Below are 21,423 nucleotides of genomic sequence, written 5' to 3'. Positions count from 1 at the left end.
TTGGCAAAGTAATGTCTCTGCTTTTGAATATGCTGTCTAGGTTGGTCATAACTTTCCTTCCAAGGAGTAAGTATCTTTTAATTTCATGGCTGCAATCACCATCTGCAGTGATTTCGGAGCCCCAAAAAATAAAGTCTGACACTGTTTCCACTGTTTCCCCATCTATTTCTCATGAAGTGATGGGACCAGATGCCATGATCTTCGTTTTCTGAATGTTGAGCTTTAAGCCAACTTTTTCACTCTCCACTTTCACTTTCATCAAGAGGCTTTTTAGTTCCTCTTCACTTTCTGCCATAAGGGTGGTGTCATCTGCATATCTGAGGTTATTGATGTTTCTCCCGGCAATCTTGATTCCAGCTTGTGCTTCTTCCAGCCCAGTGTTTCTCATGATGTACTCTGCATATAAATAAAGTTAATGAACAGGAAAGCAAAGGCAAAAAGAAGAGAAGATGCCCTAGGAAACAAAAGAAATTTTTAAAAGGAGGATGGTGGGGGAGGAGAAGACACAAAATAAACATAAATTCCAAGCACATGGGGCATTAAGGGGCACTGTTGGTGATGGACAGGGAGGCCTAGCATGCTGCAGTTCATGGGGTTGCAAAGAGTTGGACATGACTGAGCAACTGAACTGAACTGAACTGCTAAGATGGTTAAGAATCTGCCTGCAATGTGGGAGATCTGGGTTCAATCCCTGGTTTGGGAAGATCCCCTGGAGAAGGGAATGGCAACCCACTCCAGTATTCTTGCCTGAAGAATTCCATGGACAAAGGAGCCTGGCAGGCCACAGTCCATGAGGTCGCAGAGTCAGACACAACTGAGCAACTACTACTTTCATTCACAAAACCCTTTCTTGCTTCTGTTAGCATATTTTTGTGCATAGATGAACATTTGGAGGTTGATCAGTGGGCACTTTATTTTTGCTAGTTGTTTCTGTGAACCAAGTAAATGGGACATGGCCACTGGTGCTTGATCACATTGGTAGTACAGGGTATCTTCCTTCAGAGAACTCGACTGGGACCTTCTCTCTTTGAGGTGCTCATGAGCCAACCTAAAGGATGGTGTAGAGGAAAATTATGAACATCCCTCTGCTGTTTGGGAACCTGAATGCAATCGTTCACTTATTCATTCCCTCAACCATAATTGCTCACTCAAGTAAGTTTCTATTGAAAGCTAAAAGCACTGTACTGAACACTACAGGAAATAAAAGAAACATTATACACAGAATCCTGCCTAATTTTTTCATATTAAATGCCTTTTGTGTATGTTCCACAAGATACACAACCTCAACAGATACAAAACTAAATTCAACAGGCTCTTCATACCTCACTCCCATCACTAACCACCCAGCTCTTCCACTTACAAGCAAATCTACTCTTCCACTAATATCTCCTATATTTGTTATTGATAAAACCATCCAAACTAGAAACCTCAAGTCTTTCTCTGTTCTTTCAGCTTCCTCATCCTGTTCTCTAATCAGTCATCAGGTACCTTCAACTCTTCTCCTGATTATATCTCTTTCTTTCTACCCACTTATCTCTTACTTGTACTCAACTGAGATAGGCTTCTGTCCAAATTTTCTATCAGTTCCTTTTTAGTCTTCCTTTTGAATAAAGTCTGAAAGCTGTCCTTAAAATACAAATAGTGTATCACTTTCTTGCTAACAATCTTTCAGTACTTCTCATTACCAAAGAGCAAATAAAGCCCCTCAAATTATAGAGAAATATCTTCATATCTTGGAGAAGGCAATGGCACCCCACTCCAGAACTCTTGCCTGGAAAATCCCACAGACAGAGGAGCCTGGTAGGCTGCAGTCTGTGGGGTCGAAAAGAGTCGGACATGACTGAGCGACTTCACTTTCACTTTTCACTTGCATGCATTGGAGAAGGAAATGGCAACCCACTCCAGTGTTCTTGCCTGGAGAATCCCAGGGACAGGGGAGCCTGGTGGGCTGCTGTCTATGGGGTCACACAGAGTCGGACACAACCGAAGCGACTTAGCATCTTCATGTCTATTCTATTAGCTATCTACCTATCTAATGTTTCTATTTTCATCTCATATGTTCTTTTCCATAAACTCTTGGTTTGTTGTATGTTGTATTTTTCTTGAAATGTTTGTTAGGAGTCTTTTTTCTTTTTCTTTTTTTACTTTATGGGACATAGAAAATTATTGGACTTATTTTTGTAAGAAAGAGATAAGATCAGGAAATGATTTATAAGGATAAATGTATTAATAATTTGAAAAATGAAACGAAGAAAGAACTGTTATTTTTGTAAGAAAGAGATAAGATCAAGAAATGATTTATAAGGATAAATGTATTAATAATTTGAAAAATGAAATGAAGAAGGAACTGGCTATAGTAGGTGGTTACTGCCATGGTGATAAGGATGTGAGCCTAGATAGTAGAATGGAAAAGGAGATGCAGTGAGATAATGTATAAGGTGAGATTATACATGAATATGTGTGAGTTGTTGTTTCATCTCAATAGGCTGATTTCTTGGTGTAACACAATGGACAACTTAAAGAATAGAAAAAAGGAAAGAGTTTTAGATTTTTCTTAAAAGTTAATTATGAGAAATTTAGTAGAGAGGTGAAAAGTAAATACGCAGAAGAAAAAGTGAAAAGTTAGGTTGCTCAGTCGTGTCTGACTCTGCGACCCCGTGGACTGTAGCCCCCCAGGCTCCTCTGTCCATGGGATTCTCCAGGCAAGAATACTGGAGTGGGTTGCCATTTCCTTCTCCAGGGGATCTTCCCGACCCAGGGATCGAACCCAAGTCTCCCGCCTTGCAGGCAGATGCTTTAACCTCTGAACCACCAGGGAAGCCTATGCAGACTACTGTACAAATAAATGAGAACAACTGATATTTAACATAGGATTTGTATTAAAATGTTACTGAAATACTGGTGTAACTTTTGGTCACTGTATATTTAAGCTATATCCTGATTTAGTAGTATAGTATTCATTTCTGAATAAACATTTTATAAAATTTTTAGGAATGAGTAAAATCTAAAATGGTTTGTCGTTTTTTTCTGTTTTGTTTTTGGGTTTTTGTTTTTTTTTTTTCCCCTTTCTACTTTGAAGTCATGTGTTATGCTGAATGCTGTATGGAGGCCTGTAGAAAAAAATAAACACTAGATAATCCCTACCCTCAAAGGAAATTACTAACTCATTTAAGGCTTATAACAAGCAAAACAAAAATCTAAACTTTAGTCAATTAAGTAGAAAATTTAGGCCCCAAACACTTTCCTCTGAAGTTTGTATAACCAAAGCATGAAAAAAGGGGATATCTAAATTGTTTTGCTTAATTTATTGGTTACCTACTAGAACCAGAGGCCCCCAAACATGAAACAAAAACAAAGTATTCATGGGAAACATTCAACATGCAAAACATGTTTGCCAAGAAACCAAACAACCCACACATAGCCAGTAAAAGCTAAGACTCTTACTCATAGTCTAAATGCCTCCAGACTGAAACTGTGTCAGGGAGAGAATATTTCACAGCTGTAGGACTTCTTCATCGAGAGATTTTTTTTTTTTGTTTTCTGCCAGTCTCAAAATTCAGCAACACAAATCATTACTTTGAGAATCACACCCAAGCTTCTTAAATAATGAAGGGGATACAGAGAAATGTTGTTATTTTAAGTTTTCAGGAAAGACGAGACTCTGTTGTGCAAACAGCTATTTTTTAGCCCTTTGAGATGGGTGAAGATCCCCTTCAGAGCTGTGGACAGGGTTCATACAGTCTAATTGGGAGGACTGAAATCTGAAAGATCTTTGAGTTAGAATCCTAGCAAGGACAGATCACTTTGTAAAGTTTGTCTCTGAAATCTTTAGCCTAATTAACTGTCATTTTAAAAAAATCAGAATGATTTAAAGTGTTTGCCATGAAATTATAGATACAGGATTTTTTCCAGTTCTTAAAAAATCAATTTTTCTGCTTTTGTTTGTTTCCGCATACATCATCAGAACCATTGCGTACTGACTTGAGGATAAATGACTAATATTTACTGCAATTTTGACAGTAGTTTCTATTCTGCTTTGTCCTTCAGTGATGGTTAGGAATTTTCTGGTGGGCCAGTGGTTAGGACTCAGGGCTCTCACTGCTGAGGGCTTGGGTTCAATTCCTGTTAAGGGAACTAAAATCTCATTAGCCTTGCAATCAAAAACAAAACAAAACAATGGGAGACTTCCACAGTGGTCCTGTGTTTAGGAATCTGCCTGCAGATTCAGGAGACATGTTCCTTTCCTGGTTTGGGAGGATTCCACATGCTTTGGAGTAACTAAGCCCATGTGCCACAACTACTGAACTCTGGGGGGCCCAGAGCCCATGCTCTGCAGCAAGAGAAGCCACCGCAATGAGAAGCCTGTGCCCTGCAGCGAGGAGTAGTCCCTGCAACTAGAGAAAGCCCACATCCAGCAATGAAGACCCAGGGCAGCCATAAATAAATAAAATAAAAAGGATAATGATTAAATGTTTCATACTTCTTTTTCCTGTTCAAAATGTTCTCCGAGGTAGACCTAAAGAGAGAGAAGTATGGAGTAAGGAAGCATTTACTGGGAAATGAATTTTTATGAAAAATCGTAGAGGTTTAAGTTTAGAGATAAGGCGTATTCATATTCAAATTTCCAAAATGAATTTTGCCACTGGGTATAATGTTTATCAGAGAAGGCAATGGCACCCCACTCCAGTACTCTTGCCTGGAAAATCCTATGGATGGAGGAGCATGGTAGGCCGCAGTCCATGGGGTTGCTAAGAGTCAGACACGACTGAGTGACTTCACTTTCACTTTTCACTTTCATGCATTGGAGAAGGATATGGCAACCCACTCCAGTGTTCTTGCCTGGAGAATCCCAGGGACAGGAGAGCCTGCTGGGCTGCCATCTATGGGGTCGCACAGAATCGGACACGACTGAAGCGACTTAGCAGCAGCAGCATAATGTTTATAATAAAATGTGCCCTTTGGTCCACTTGACTGTGGGCTAAGCGTAGTGACTTTCATCTTTATTGAGAGGGTATAGTAAAGGGAAAAACAAAAAGAGTACAGTGGGGAAAGCTGGCAGATAGCATTTTAAGCAAAGAATAAAGGTTAACAACATCAGTAATAATTCATGCTGATATCATGTACCCCTTGATAGGATGTGATGAGCAGTCAGCTTATCTTATGTTTTTATCTCAAACCTTTGTTATTGTTGTTGTTTAGTCACTAAGTCTCAAGTCATGTTGTTAGCCAAATTATGAGAAAATACCACACAGCTAAACTAAAGGATAGTCTACAAAATAACCACTACTCCTCAACATTGTTATGGTCGTGAAAAATAAGGGAAGATTTGAGTATCTCGCACAGATTGGAGGAGATCAGGAGACCAGATGACTTAATGCATTGTGGTGCTCTGGATTGGATCCTGGAACAAAGAAAGGACATTCGTGGAAAAATTGGTAGAATCTTAATAAAGACTGAAGTTGAGTTAATCATCATTTACCAATGTTATTCTTCATTTTTGTCAAATGCACTATTCCTACATAAGATGATGACTTTAGGAAAAATTATGTTATGGGTATATGGAAACTTTTTGTACTAACTTTGCAACCTTTCAGTAAATTCAAAATTATCCCCCAATTAAATATTCATGAAATACCTATGCATATATACACACCCTGCAGTCAAGAGTTAATTACAATTTTAAGAAAGACTAATTACAGCAATGATGTTTTCATTGTGTTCAGTTGCTCAGTTGTCGACTTTCACTTGATGTTTTAAGTCTAGGCATTGAGTAAAGTGTAAGCAGTTCAAATGAGACTTTTGTTTATATTTTATATGCAGAATAACAATGATAATGCCTCATGAAAGTAGTGTTACTCAGTTTTTCTTCCAATTGTTATTTATTGAATACTGGCAAGGCATAAGGAGCTCTTTAAAACATTTATACCTAGAGGTGCTGATACCTAGAAAACTTATCATCAGACCTGGAACCAGACTGCAGTCCTTCTGACTCCTGGGCTCGAATCCTTTCAAACACAGCTTGGAGCCTACTAGACCTCTTCCACAGTTCCATGGGGCATGGGAGCTATTGAGTGGGAAGATATCTTTCTCAGTGGAACTTTGAGAAAACAATCAGAGGGCGGTATTCAGCTTCTATGTGTGTGTGTGTGTGTTAGTTGCTCAGTCGTGTCTGACTCTTTGCGACCCCATGGATTGTGTCCACCAGACTCCTCGGTCCATGGAATTCTCCAGGCAAGAATACTGGATTGGGGTACCATTTCCTCCTCCAGGGGATCTTCCTGACCCAGGGATCCAACCTGGGTCTCCTGAATTGTACGCAGGTTCTTTACCATCTGAGCCACTGGGAAGCAGCAGTCAGAGACTTTGGGCATTTTTCCATCCTGATTTGTAGAAGTAATTGTCTGTGTCTTTGATGGGGATTTTGATTACCCTTTTTACATCTCTCCGTGTGTGCTCTTGCTTAGTTGTGTCTGACTCTTTGTGACCCTATTCTCTATAGCCCTCAAGGCTCTTCTGTCCATGAGATTTCCCAGGCAAGAATACTGGAGTGGGTTGCAAATTCCTACTCTTTTTACAGCCTTACCTAGTTTAATTGCTGGCATCATCAGAGTTGTGAATTAGGATATTACCAAAATTGCTTGCAGTGTTCTTTTTCAGGTTGATGTAGAAAGTTTCTGAGATGACATCTAATGATCTTCATATAATCCTTTTTGTGTGATACCAGGAAATTAGTGTAGGCTTGAGTTAGTGATTTGATTCCAGTAAACAGAATACAGCAGAAGTAAGAGGCTGCCACTTCCAAGATTGGGTTTAAAAGATTGTGGCTTTTATCTTGTGGGTGTTTGAGCTCTCTCATTCTCTCCTGGATAGCTCAGAGCTGTGGAAAGACAGCTTCAAGTCCTTGAGGCAACCCTGTAGAAAAACCCACATGGTGAGGGAGTAAGGCCTCCAACAGTGACATGAGTGAGCTTGAAAGGGCTCTTCTTCAAGACCTCCCTACCCAACCTAGTTGTTACTGCAGGCCATGAGAAATAGTGAGTCTTAGCAGGGACGGTGGAGCCTGATGGGCTGCCGTCTATGGGGTCGCAGAGTCAGACACGACTGAAGCGACTTAGCAGCAGCAGCAGCAGCTATCTAGCTAAGCTATTCCTGGATTTCTGGTCTGCTGAAACTACGTGTCTGTTTTTTTCTTTTTCTTTTTTATTGAAGTGGGCTCCCCTCATAGCTCAGTTGGTAAAGAATCCACCTGCAATGCAGGAGATCCCGGTTCAATGCCTGGGTTGGGAAGATCTCCTGGAGAAGGTATGGGCTACTCACTCCAGTATTCCAGGGCTTCCCTTGTGGCTCAGCTGGTAAAGAGTCTGCCCGCAATGCGGGAGACCTGGGTTCGATTCCTGGGTTGGGAAGATCCCCTGGAGAAGAGACAGGCTACCCACTCCAGTATTCTAGCCTGGAAAATTCAACGGACTGTATAGTCCATGGGGTCCCAAAGAGTCAGACACGACTGAACAACTTGTAAAACAAACAAACAAACAAACAACAAAAAAAAAAACAGTTGACCAACAATGTCATGCTAACTTCAGGTATATATTTAAGTAAATCAGTTAGATACATATATTCTATTTCAGATTCTTTTCCATTATAGATTATTACAAAATATTGAGTAGAGTTCCCTGTGCGATATAGTAGGTCCTTGTTGTTTATCTATGTTATAGGTAGTAGTGTGTGTATGTCACGCCCAAATTCCTAGCTTATCCACCCCCTGCCCACTTCTTTCTGCTTTGGTAACCATAAGTTTGTTTTCTATGTCTGTGAGTCCCTTTCTGTTTTGTAAATAAGTTCACAGGACAGAGAGATTATTATACTAAGTAAGTCAGACAAAGACAAATACCATATAATACCACTTACATGTGGAGTCTAAATGTCTACAAGTTTTAAGCTGCCAAATTTTGGGTAGTTTGCTATGCAGCAGGAGAAAACAAATAGTCTCTCTATAAGGGCTGAATGGGGGAAGGGTACAGATTTTAACCAGGTAATTACGTTTCTTTTATGCTTAGTATTTTGCTACAGTTGACTATTATCTTTATGATACTGCATATATACAACTTATTCTTTTATTCAATTTTATCTGTTTGACAGTTGTAGTACATAATTTTCATAATCATCTAAAAGTAATCGTGAAGGCCCTCCTTCTCTCATTTGTTTTTATTATACTCAAGGCCAGCTTTGGCACTACAGAATTAAAGCTGAAAAATGAGCTTCAACTTTGCTTTTTGATTGTTAAAATGCTCTGGTGAGATGGAAACATGTTGTGAAACATGTTTATTTATTTATTTGGTTGTGCTGAGTCTTAGTTGTGGCACGTAGGATCTTGGGTGCAGTGCACAGCCTCTAGTTGTGGCACACAGGCTTAGTTGCTCCACAGCATCTGGGATCCTCCCGGACCAGGGATCAAACTCATGACCCCTGGATTAGCAGGAAGATTCTTGACCACCAGGGATGTCCCACACATGCTTTATATCTAATTTTTTTCTTGAAAAGTTTAGTAAATCTCCTGCCTTATGTGCATTTAGAAATATTGAAGGACAACATATAGAAGCACCTCCATTTATAAGAAAGCCAGATTAATACCTTAATGGGCACAACGGCTTATGTGATACTTTGAAAAATGCTTGTTGTTTCTTTTTTTTCCCTATAATAATTAAATCATCTTTGTGCATATTCAAAAAAATTGATATTATTCTTTTTTTGAATTTCGCATTTACAACTCTTAGGTTTAAAGACATAAAGTATCTCACTACTATTTCCATTTCATCTGCCTATATATTCATCAATCTGTAAATAAACTCATAGGTAAATATACACATGCATATTTACCTCTAAATATGTACATATGTATATACATATATAGTAAGTATACACATGTATAGTATGTATAGTATATATATGTATATACACATGTATATATACACATGTATAGTATACAAATAAGTGCAGGTCGTGCACATTTTCATTGTTGTTGTTCAGTCATGAGTTGTGTCCAACTCTTTGTGACCCCATAGACTGCAGCACACCAGGCTTCTCTGTCCTTTACCATCTCCCAGAGCTTGCTCAAACTCATGTGCATTAAGTTGGTGATGCCATCCAAACATCTCTTCCTTTGTCGTCCCCTTCTCCTCCTGCCTTCAATCTTTCCTAGCATCGGGGTCTTTTCCAATGAGTCAGCACTTCACGTTGAGTGGCCAAAGTATTGGAGCTTCAGCTTCAGCATCAGTCCTTCCAACGAATATTCAGGGTTGGTTTCCTTTAGGATTGACTGGTTTGATCTCCTTGCAATCTGAGGGACTCTCAAGAGTCTTCTTCAACACCACAATTTGAAAGCATCAGTTCTTTGGAAAAACCATAGCTTTGACTACACAGACTTTTGTTGGCAAAGTAATGTCTCTGCTTTTTAATATGCAGTCTAGGTTTATCATAGCTTTTCTTCCAAGGAGCAAGCATCTTTTAATTTCAGGGCTGCAGTCACTGTCTGCAGTGATTTTGGAGCCCAAGGAAAAAGTCTGTGACTAAATTCATTATTTCTCCATCTATTTGCCATGAAATGATGGGACTGGATGCCGTCCCATTCACTTTTTGAATGTTGAGTTTTCAGTCAGCTTTTTCACCCTCCTCTTTCAGCTTCATCAGGAGGCTGTTTAGTTCCTCTTTACTTTCTGCCATAAGGGTGGTGTCATCTGCATATCTGAGGTTGTTGATATTTCTCTTAGCAATCTTGATTCCAGCTTGTGCTTCATCCAGCCCAGCATTTCCATGATGTACTCTGCATTTAAGTTAAATAAACAGGGTGACAATATACAGCCTAGACGTACTCCTTTCCCAACTTGGAACCAGTTCATTTTTCCATGTCCTTTTCTAACTGTTGCTTCTTGACCTGCATACAGATTTCTTAGGAGGCAGGTAAGGTGGTCTGCTAGTCCCATTCTTAAGGATTTTCCAGTTGGTTGTGATCCACACTGTCAAAGGCTTTAGCATAGTCAATTGAAGCAAAGTAGATGTTTTTCTGGAATTCTCTTGCTTTTTCTATGATCCAAGGGATATTGGCAATTTGATCTCAGGTTCCTCTGCCTTTTCTAAATCGAGCTTGAACATATGGATGTTCTCAGTTCATGTCCTGTTGAAATCTACCTTGGAGGATTTTGAATATGACCTTACTCAAAAGGCAAAATGGTTGTCTGAAGAACTCTTACAAATAGCTGAGAAAAGAAGAGAAACAAAAGGCAAAGGAGAAAAGGAAATACCCATCTGAATGCTGAGTTCCAAAGAACAGCAAGGAGAGATAAGAATACCTTCCTCAGCAATCAATGCAAAGCAATAGAGGAAAACAATAGAATGGGAAACACTAGAGATCACTTCAAGAAAATCAGAGATACCAAGGGAACACTTCATGCAAAGATGGGCACAATAAAGAACAGAAAGGTTATAGACCTAACAGAAGCAGAAGCAGAGGATATTAAGAGGTGGCAAGAATACACAGAAGAACTATACAAAGAATATCTTGATGGCTTGGATAACCATGATGGTGTGATCACTCATCTAGAGCCAGACATCCTGGAGTGCGAAGTCAAGTGGGCCTTAGGAAGCATCACTAGGAACAAATTAGTGGAGGTGATGGAATTCCAACTGAGCTATTTCAAATCCTAAAAGATGATGCTGTGAAAGTGCTACACTCAATATGCCAGCAAATTTGGAAAGCTTAGCAGTGGCCACAGGATTGGAAATATTCAGTTTTCATTCCAGTCCCTAGGAAGGGAAATGCCAAAGAATGTTCAAACTACTGCACAATTGCACTCACTTCACATGCTCACAAGGCCTGCATATACATATTTATTTCTTCATTGCCTTGTGATTGTAGCATATTAAATATCAAAAATTATTTTATTTCTATGATTTTAAATCAGAAACACATAGTACTATTTTCTGGAAACTTTTTTTAAATGAGAGCATATTCAGTGTGGAGAAGATAGTATATGTGGCCTCAAACAAATCTGCCTAGGTAATTCTGCTGTTCAATTGCAAGTGGATAAAGGTGACTCAAGAAATTTTGCCTTTCCTCTGAAATCAGAGATTTTTATAAATTTGTGTTTTTTTTTTTTAATTTGAATTCAGAAAATACACACTAAGCTTTATTATTATGGAACACTTGTGATGGAATGTACTAGAGATATTGACCTTAGATTTTGCCCTCACAGAGCTTTCAGGCTGGTGGATGGGACAAAGAGAAAGCAAATTTACCTACAGTTTTTTGCTTTACGTATAGATGACATCTTTCAACTTGTGATCCAAAAGAATAGTGACTCAAATCTGCCTACCATGACAACTGGCATGAGCAGGGAAGTATGAACATTTTAGTCCCACATTTTGGCTAGATTACTGTCTTAGTCAATTTGAGCCACTATAATAAAATATCAAAAACTGAGTAATATACAACAGAACAAGAGAAACTTATTTTGCAAAGTTCTGGAGGCTGGAAAGCCAAGATCAAGGTGCCAGCATAGTAGGGTTCTCATGAAGACCCTCTTTCTGTTTTCAGATCACTGATTTATTCCTGTGTCCTCATAAGGTTAAGGGGCAAGGGATCTCTCTGGGTCACTTTCTATAAAGGCACTAATCCTATTCACGAGGGCTGCATCTTCATGACGTAATTACCCCCAAAAGCCTCACCTATTCACACCATCACTTTGGGCTTGAGAATTCCAACATATGAATTTGAGGGAGATACAAATATTTACCATATGATGCAATCAGGGAGAGTTTGACTGAAAGAGGTGGCTTCTGTATAGAATTGTACTTGTATGGAATTGAAGGTAAGGAATAATATGGAAGAAGAAGGACTCTTCACACAGAGGCAATAGCTCATGGAAAATGGTCTTTGCTTTTATACAAATTGCTACTATCATTTTCACACTATTATTGTTTAAATATGAATAATGACTAAGATAGCACTAAAAATGGTCTTTGCTTTTATACAAACCGGGTTTTAAAAGTCTCTGGGTCTCCTTCATCCCCTAGAAAGAGCATTTATTGAGTTCTGTCTTTTTAAAAAAGGTATTTTGAAGATTTATTTTATTCTAAGACATGCAGTGAAATCATTTTCAAGACAATATCTTGAAAAAATCAGGGAGGAAAACACTATACTAAAAATGTGAAGATAATTCTACAGCAATTTATTACTGATCTAGCTTCATAAATGTAGTATTTTTCTCCTCAGTCTATCCTTATAAATACATTTCACATAATATAAATGCAGATAAGTAAGTTAACTGAAATGTATACATTTATGGTAAGTGCTTACTAAGATTAAAAATTAAATAAACTGTTAAATTAAAAAAAAAATTGAATTTAACTGATTAAAAATCACTTTCAGTGAGTGTTTAAAGGCTTGATGCCTTTCATGCTGTGATGCTGTTGGCCATTATTAATTGTTACGGTCAACAGATACAAAAGGAAAGAGAGTTTTAAGAAGAGGCATTATGATGATGATGGAAACAAAAATGAGCTCATTGGAAGTGCAAAGTTATTTGAGTATAGGAAAAATTTGAAAGGACACACCAAAAAAATTCATTGAACATATGATGCATGTTATTTAGGCTGTTAATGCATTCTTATCTCAGCAAAAGGTAAGGAATCGTTATAATGAATGGTTACAGATAAAATAAAAACTATTCATTTAAAAATACTCACCATGGTTAGAAAAAGCAGCATCAATGCAAATGCCTATTGAACTAATACTATCTCAAGAGAGGAGAAAACTTTGAGAAGGTAGAGATGAAAGAGTGATGATGAAAGTTTTTGTTTTTGTTTTTGTTTTTCTGGAAAAGTAGAATGAGTCACAAGCTCAAGGCCAGTTATCCTTTCTATATATCATCAGATTATGTGGTAGTGCCTGCTGACTGCTGAGGAAGTGATTTGCTGTAATCGTTATCAAGAGAGACATTGCCCACATCAGCAGATTTTCCTATGGATGGAATAGTTTATTTTGAGAAAAACTATGGCCAAATAGGCTATTGCAGAAGGAGAAGGGTGTGTCTTGTTTCAAAGCTTCAAAAGACCAAAGTGAAAGTGAAAGTGAGTCGCTCAGTCATGTCTGACTCTTTGCAACCCCATGGACTGTGACCTGCCAGGCTCCTCTGTCCATGAATTTCTCCAGGCAAGAATACAGGAGTGGGTAGCCATTCCTTTCTCCAGGGGATCTGCTTGACCCAGGACCAAACCTGGGTCTCCTGCATTGCAAGCAGATTTTTACAGTCTGAGCCTCGGAGAAGCCCCTCGAAGAACCAAGGTACACACTTATTTCTTGGAGATGTAATTGGAGCCTACAAACCAGAACCCCTTTCAAACACTGTAGGCTTTGTGTTTAAGCTTGTTTCTACAGTTGGTACAAATGTCAGAGAAATACAGTTTGGAGAAAACAAGACTAATCTTTACTCTCCCATTGGAAGGTATTAAAATTTCCACTGAGACCTCACCTTGTAGCTCAGACCCCAGCATGACCCAGTGGTCTCTTCTCGAATACTTTGCTCCAGATTCAGCTCCCTAAGCCTCTCGTGCTGGCTCTGTATCCCTGTGGCTAAACTCATACCTGCACTTGATGAATTCTGTGATCTGTTGTACTTCATCTTTTCTAGTTTTGGTGTCTTTCCTAATATCCTGAATCACAGTTTCCTTAACAACTCATTTGAAACTAATGGAATATGTTTGAGGAGGGTAGACACGGTTGTCTTTTCTCTCCATTGGATGATAAATAAGTCCACTAAATAAAAGTGCACTTTGCATTATTGAATTAATTCTTTATGCAAGTCATTTTTTTTTTTGTAAGAGGCAGTAATTTTTCATATCATTTACAGTGAATGTTTTTCCCATATGATCTCAGGAGATTATATAAATAATACAGTGTGTTATAAAAAGTTATAAAGGTATGAATGTAATAATAGTGACTAAAATACAGTGTTCACCTTTCACTTTCATGCATTGGAGAAGGAAATGGCAACCCACTCCAGTGTTCTTGCCTGGAGAATCCCAGGGATGGGGGAGCCTGGTGGGCTGCCGTCTCTGGGGTCGCACAGAGTCGGACACGACTGAAGCGACTTAGCAGCAGCAGCAGCAGCATAGTCATGTATGTATTATTTATGAGAGTAGAAAACATGAAGATAAAATGCAAAAGCCATAGAGTAAGTCTTTTGACTCACAAACAGATGTGATATTGTTTAATCTACAAGTAGCCTGAAAAGAGTGTGGGAGGGTGTTTATCATATTCCTTTTAAAGTTTCCAGCCCAAGTTGTAAAGGGCTATGTAAACCATCTACATTTTTGTCAGTAAAAATTATTTCATCCCTTGCTAAAACTCAGTCAGCTAGAGAGTGAAACCAAGCAACTGTTAATACTATATATAACTGTGCTTGCTCAGTGGTTGAGGTTATAGTGTAGTGAAGGGCCTCTGCTGTGATACTGCTAAGTCACTTCAGTCGTGTCCGACTCTGCGCGACCCCATAGACGGCAGCCCACCAGGCTCCCCCATCCCTGGGATTCTCCAGGCAAGAACACTGGAGTGGGTTGCCATTTCCTTCTCCAATGCATGAAAGTGAAAAGTGAAAGTGAAGTCGCTCAGTCGTGTCCGACTCTTAGCGACCCCATGGACTGCAGCCTTCCAGGCTCCTCCATCCATGGGATTTTCCAGGCAAGAGTACTGGAGTGGGGTGCCATTGCCTTCTCCCTGCTGTGATACAGGAAAGGTCTAATACTTGAAGATGAGCTAAGAAGTATTTTTGATGACTAATGCACTTTTGGTCATTTACTATCTAAAAGTGAAAGTGATTTATGCTAAATTACCCCATAGCAGCTATCTTCTACCAACCAAGTTGGCAACCCACTCCAGTATTCTTGCCTGGAGAATCCCATGCATAGATGAGCCTGGCAGGCTACAGTCCATGGGGTTACAAGAGTCAGACATGACTTAGTGACTAAACCACCACCAACAACAACCATCTTCAACCAACCAAGCTTGAGCCTTACTGAAATTTCAAGGAAGAATAATAAATACCCCAGATTTGATCAGTACTGTTATGGAGGAAAAACCATCAACACAATTTGTTGAATGAGGTAAAAACCATGATGTGGTAGATATTTAATTCCTTTTATCACTCTGATTCCTGTTGTCGATCCTGTGAACTGTAGCCTCCTTGGTCTCCTCAACTCGGGGAATCTGTATGGTTCTAAAGACATTCTCCCACTTTGTGCTGCACTCTGGAACCCCCCCCTCCCACCCCCCGCACCAAGACCCTCTGTGGAGAACCTTTGGTCTCATCTGGTTCCTCTCCTCACCCTCAGGAGTGACTATTCTTCACTGCCTCCTGCCCAGTACATACAGAATGGTGGTTTCCTTTATTTTGTTTCTATTTGGTTGATTCAATTAAGAGGATAAATTCAGCCTCTCTTACTCTATGTTGGTCAGAAGTGGGAGTCTTGTTTTGAGTTCAACAATTGGATACCCCTGGTTTGCAATAAAGCCATACCAGATTTATTATGTTTAGTGTTTGCATGTATAGCTTTTTCTACATCTTTACTTTCAAGTATTTACTGTTTATAATTATCATGTGTTGCTTATAAATAGCATTTATTGAACTTTGCTTTTTCATTTTGTCTGACAATTATTGATATTGTAGTGTTTAAATTTATGAAACTACTATTTGTTTTATATTTATCCATTATTTAATATGTTCTTCCTTTTTTGCCTTTTTTAGGTGAATCAAGTATTTTTCGTATTTTATTGTACCCTTTTGTGTGTGTGGGTGTGTGTGCGTGTATACCTCTGTGTGTGTTTGTTATATGCTTAGTAACTACTCTATAATATAAATAAGTATCTTTAATTTATCATAGTCCACTTTTAAATAATTGGATACTTTTTCATGAGTCTTAAACATATGGTCCCAGTTTTTATGCTCTAATGGCATTATATATTACTTCACACATGTTATAAACCCCAAATACATTATTATTTTTATTTTAAAAAGTGAAAAGTTTGAAAAGATACAAGGGTACATATAGTTTATAAAATATATTTTATGTTTCTGATGTTCATCATTCTTTCCTGTAGATCCAGGTTTAATCTATTATTTTCTTTCTGCCTTTTTAAAGTATTTGTTTTATAGTACAAATAGTCTAGATAAAAGCTATATCTGATTTTTGTCAGTAGGAAAATGTTTTTCTTTATTATTATTATAGATACATTTTGCTGAAAATAAAATTCTAGGTTAATTTCTTTTTCATTTTTTTTTTCTTTCAGCATTTTAATGGTGCAGTTCCTCCTTTTTCTAGCTTCCTTTCTGTTGAAAAGTCAGACATCACACATATTGTGGTTCTTTTTTGGTATCTTTTTTGCAATGTATCTTTTATAACATATCTTTGTTGAAATGTATCTGTTTTCTTCAGGATGCTTTCATTATCTTTTGTGTTCAGTATTTTGTTTATCATATGCCTATATATGTGTTTTCCTTGGATTTGTTATGCTTTGGTTTTATTGAGTTTCTGATATCTATGGAGAGGATGATTTTCTTGAATTTTGGAAAGCTCTCATCCAATGTTTTATTAAATATTTCCTTTTTTCATTTTCTCTCCTTCCTCTCCTCCTGAAATTATTTTTACATCAATGCTGACTATTTACTATGGATCTACAGAGAGGGACTCTTTTCCACTTTATATTTCAGTTTGGATACTTTCTATTGTCCCGACTTCCAGTGAACCAATGTTTTCCTCCGTGCCCAACTGTGAAGCCGTGAATTCTTCATTTCTGGTAACATTTTTCATTTCTATCTTTTCTATATTTCTCCTGCAGGGTTTTACATTTCTCCACTAAAATTCCTCATCTCCTCACATGTGGTCCATCTTTCCCACAAGATCCTTTGGTATTTTTATTGTCATTATTCAATAATCCCTCTTTGATAAGTCTAACATCTGGATACTAGCATGATTCCAGAGATATCTTTGCATTTTACAGCAAAGTCACTATCTTTTTGAACCATGGAGATTTTGTCTCCAGTTTATAGTTCAGCTGCCAGCTCTTTTTGTATTACAGATAATCTCTCTCTGCCCTCCCCCTCTGCGTTTAGCTTTGCGAGGGTCACTGCAAGCTGCCTGGGAGGCTTGCTCTCTGTTCCTCTTACCTCCAGGCTTCTGAAGTTGCCTACCTTAGTTTCTGTGGCTGCCACACTGGAGGCTCTCCCAGGAGGGTCCTTAGCCCAGCTCTCAGCTGTAAGTGTATTACAAATGGAGACCTGTGTATGGAAAAGGGTCCTTGGGTGAGTGTGGATTCGCTCTCTCACAGGGTCTTCTTGGCATTGTATCTGTCAGGCCAGCCTTCCCATGGTCATTAGAAGTTCATTCAAGCTGTGGCTTGTTTCTTCCTCTTTATACCCTTTAATAAGATATTTATTCTCTTTCCATTCCACTAAAAGTGAGATAGTGAGGAGATATCTGGGAGATAGGGACAGGGAAGCCTGATGTTCTGCTCTCCATGGGGTTGCAAAGAGTCGGACCCAACAACGACTCAACAAATATGAGAGCGGGCATGTGTCTCACCAGAAATAAGAGCAGGATTTGTTAACATTTTGAAGCTGAATCAACTAGGGTTCTTTGCCTCCTCAGCGCTCTGGTGGATTAAAAACAAATAGTGCAATAGTTTATTCAGCTTGTTTTGGTGGTTATGCCAAAGGCAAAAGTCCTTTGTGATGTTAATATAAAAAAATCAGAAGAAATCCCTCGAATAGAGTTATAAAAGGGTTTCCAGTGAAAACTGGTGCTTTGTCCAGTGCCACTGGGATGCCAGCTATAGAAAGTCTATCAGTTCACTATATGTGTCAGATATTTATATTTATATGGATATTTATATCTATCAGTTCTAAATGCATCAGAACAGAAGGCAAGGAGTTACCTGAAATCTCGAAAAAGAAAAGGCATGAAGTTGGCTGCCCTGGTGCTGGAGAACAGGAAATAGAAAACAAGGCAGTCTTGTCCAGGTAAACAGCTCTGCCAAGCACATGCAGCTTTCTTAATCCATTGATTAATGTATTATTTCATCAAGGTGCTCGTTAATTTAATGAAAAATTTATAAAATATTGATTGTGGCATTTTATATGGATTTTTTGCTGGAGATATCAGCATATAAAAAGGCAGAGAAGAATAAATCTTTGTACATGTTGTAATAGAGGTGTGTCAGCGCTCAGTTTACTACTAACTTTACTGCCAAGGCTCCTGAGCATACGATACACTGGGATAGCAGAGAGCTGCTGGAGAACTCCTTAAACCACTTTCAGGTGGAGGCTGAGAGTCACTTTGGTGCTGGTCGAGTACATGCAGTTAGTGTTAGGACCCTGGGTTAGAGAAACATCTAGGACAACAGTAGTGCAGTGGGTGGAAACAACTGTTTCCAGTGGGTGGATGGTGGTCCTCAGAGATGCAACACCAGTGTCCCATTTGCAGTGGAAACCATGCAAGAACAGATAAGGAACCGAGTGAGAATTTTTAAGAAGGAGAAAAATGCAACTTGGACAATTATTGAGAATTTGACCAGCTTCACCAGACAGTGATATGTGTAGCATAAATCAGATGTTGGCTTGTGTTCTGTTAAGTGTCATTTTCTGAGAATGGAGAGTTTCATGAAGCTAGTATAGCTAAATAGTTTTCCCAGTAAGTACCATCTTTAAAAGCCCATCTATTAGAGCTAGGAATTTTCCTAGACTTATTAAATGGGAGAGGCTATTTTGTCTAGCTAATATAGGGGACGACAGAGGATGAGATGGCTGGATGGCATCACTGACTCGATTGGACGTGAATCTGAGTGACCTCCGGGAGTTTGTGATGGACAGGGAGGCCTGGCATGCTGCAATTCATGGGGTTGCAAAGAGTCGGACACGACTGGATGACTAAACTGAACTGAACTGAACTGATTTCAATTCAATTAGAAAAATCACTAAGCATCTAACAGTGTCAGGTATGCTGCTGGGCACTGTGGTATAAAAATAAATAAGACACAGTCCTTGCACCCAGAGATCCCACAGGTTACTAGAAGAAGAAACCATGTAAAGAAATGTTAGTATGGAATATAAATCAAATTCCGTAATGAGGAACAATCCTATGGTTGAAATGAATGCATCAGGCTATTGCAATGTGATAGCATCATTGCTTAATGATTTGTTTTGTTAATTCAATAACCATTTATTCAGTAGCTATTATGTCCCTACTTCAATGTTGATGAGAAGTGTATTTCAGTCCACATTAATCCACCTAAGTCCTTATGTCTACATTTCACCCTTATGTGTACATTTCACACTTTCATATATAGTATTATATTCCTGCATTGTCTTGCATTTTGACTTCATTCAGTGAAATGAATTTCATGTCATCTAATCTGATGCATATTGACTTTTTCACTGGAAAAATTAGAAATGATAAATGAAACACATTGTTTTTTTTTTTTTAACTAATTGGTTACAGGAGATTATATTTAATTTCACAATGATTTTATACTTGGGTAAGGTTTAAAGTGTATTTTGAGGTATGTGAAAGGTGGCTTAATGTATGTTTGAAACAGAAAGAAAAATATGGGGAACATAATATATACTTTATCCTATTAAAAAAGATTTAATGAAATAAATTTCACCAGGAAGCAAAAGACAAACCCATGTTCTAGCCTGAATCAATATGGAGAAACACAAAGGAGAATGAAAATGTAATTTGTCTTTGGAATTACTATAAAGTATTGAAACTAAATAACTGACAAGAGAGAAGCTACAGCTACTGTCTTTTCAAAGTGCCCTTATGATTTCAGAGCAATCTGAGAAGGTCAGGGCCTCTCATTCTCACTGCCTGCAAAGTAATAGAAGACAGACTCTAATTGTGGGATTAAATGAGCATATGGCTGGTGACTTTTCATGAAGAGAATTAGATAGAATTCTTAGAAGATAATTTTTATCAAAGGTGATGAAGAAACTGAGAGCTACTTTTGTTTTTCTTTTTTAAGAAAAATTGGTATATAAATATAATAATTATACATATTTATATATAATATATAGTACTTATATATTATATTAGGATACAGCATATATTATATGTATGCTTTCAATTATTCAGATTTTTATTGGACCTTAGATACACTTTTTGAAACTAAGAAGATTTAAAAACACTTAAGCAGCCTACTTCTTGTTGTTATTAAATGATCTGTATCAAGGACATTTTTATCCCTTTAATATTCACAGCTGTATTGACACCTGTGACTCAGGTATCAGATTCATCCCTGAGCCTGAGTTCAGCTGACCTTCATGTTTTTTGAACACTATTACAGACCCAAAGATAATTTCTATGAGTCTGGCTTTTGTAATTTTCTGAATAAAACTAGAACCTTTGTAAAGATTAATAACTAGACATAGGAAACATTCTAAAGAATGGCAAATCAGTTGAATAAACATTTAAAAGTACAGTAGATAACAAATGCTTACCTTTGGAAGTTCAGAGGCCAAATGAAGCAGCAAATCTAAACTCCAACTGGGAATCCAAGCTCACAGAGCCCCTATTTAAAAAACGGAGAACATAGGGAGTGGGTTTATCCTTTGCCTTCCCAGTTCCATTACACATCAAAGTTGTTTTACAGGGAAAATAAATCCATAGTTGCAAAGCAAATAAGAAGTGATACCAGCAGCACAAATGAAATTGTGAATGATTTCCAGAGAATAAGTTCTTATTGATAAATAATCCAGACTGGGAGAAAGCATACAGGAAGTCCAGCACAGTCAGAGGAGATGTGTTGGGTATGTTGGGAAAAGCTCCAAGTTCAGTCAGGAGGCATGGGGGTGGGGGAGAACTGAAACCAGTCGTCAAGATAAGTATTTAAAAATCTGTCGGCTAACAGGACTCTAGTGGCTTTTCTCCACTTCCCCACAAATTGACTGACAGCAGAGGCATTTCTTCCTTAGCTTAAGCCAGAGAACATCTTCCTAAAGAAATTAAATAAACTGCCTAAGATGGTCTAGCCATTCAATGTGACATCTGTCTCTTGCGACAGAAGCCCAGCTGAATGGACATCAAGCTGTACAACCACAAAAAGGAATGTAAGAGGAAAGACCTCTCAAGTCAGGAGAAAAACATACTGAAATACCCAATTCTCAGAGTAACCTTTTTGTTATTTTGGCATTTTAGGTAGCCTGCTTACCTTCTGGCCACACATCCGTAAATCATTCTTCCACGTTGACACATCCTCACGTATTTACACACGGACAGGAAAACAGCCTGCTCACTTCCAGGGAAAGCCTTTTTGAGGAAATAGATCCAGACCTACTCAGAGAGGGTGCAACAGCTACATTAATTCATCAATAAAGT

The 21,423-nt window shown here is 38.3% G+C and overlaps 1 long non-coding RNA gene across 3 annotated transcripts; it reads right to left on the bottom strand.

Annotated features, from left to right (window-relative positions):
* Positions 1-353: 353 nt before the first annotated feature.
* Positions 354-21,213, bottom strand: LOC113898122. Of its 3 annotated transcripts, XR_003512540.1 has the most exons (4): positions 20,741-21,213; positions 20,547-20,617; positions 17,241-17,327; positions 354-396 (listed from the first exon to the last, which is right to left on the bottom strand). It is a non-coding gene; the product is annotated as an uncharacterized LOC113898122 (long non-coding RNA). The 3 variants fall into 3 exon arrangements; XR_003512538.1 differs by having other exon boundaries at positions 20,547-21,213; XR_003512539.1 differs by lacking the exon at positions 354-396 and having other exon boundaries at positions 15,887-17,327; positions 20,547-21,210.
* Positions 21,214-21,423: the final 210 nt, after the last annotated feature.

The sequence above is a fragment of the Bos indicus x Bos taurus genome, chromosome 9 (assembly GCF_003369695.1).
Source record: "Bos indicus x Bos taurus breed Angus x Brahman F1 hybrid chromosome 9, Bos_hybrid_MaternalHap_v2.0, whole genome shotgun sequence".
Lineage (NCBI taxonomy): Eukaryota > Metazoa > Chordata > Mammalia > Artiodactyla > Bovidae > Bos > Bos indicus x Bos taurus.
This window is presented reverse-complemented; position numbering and strand designations above follow the sequence as displayed.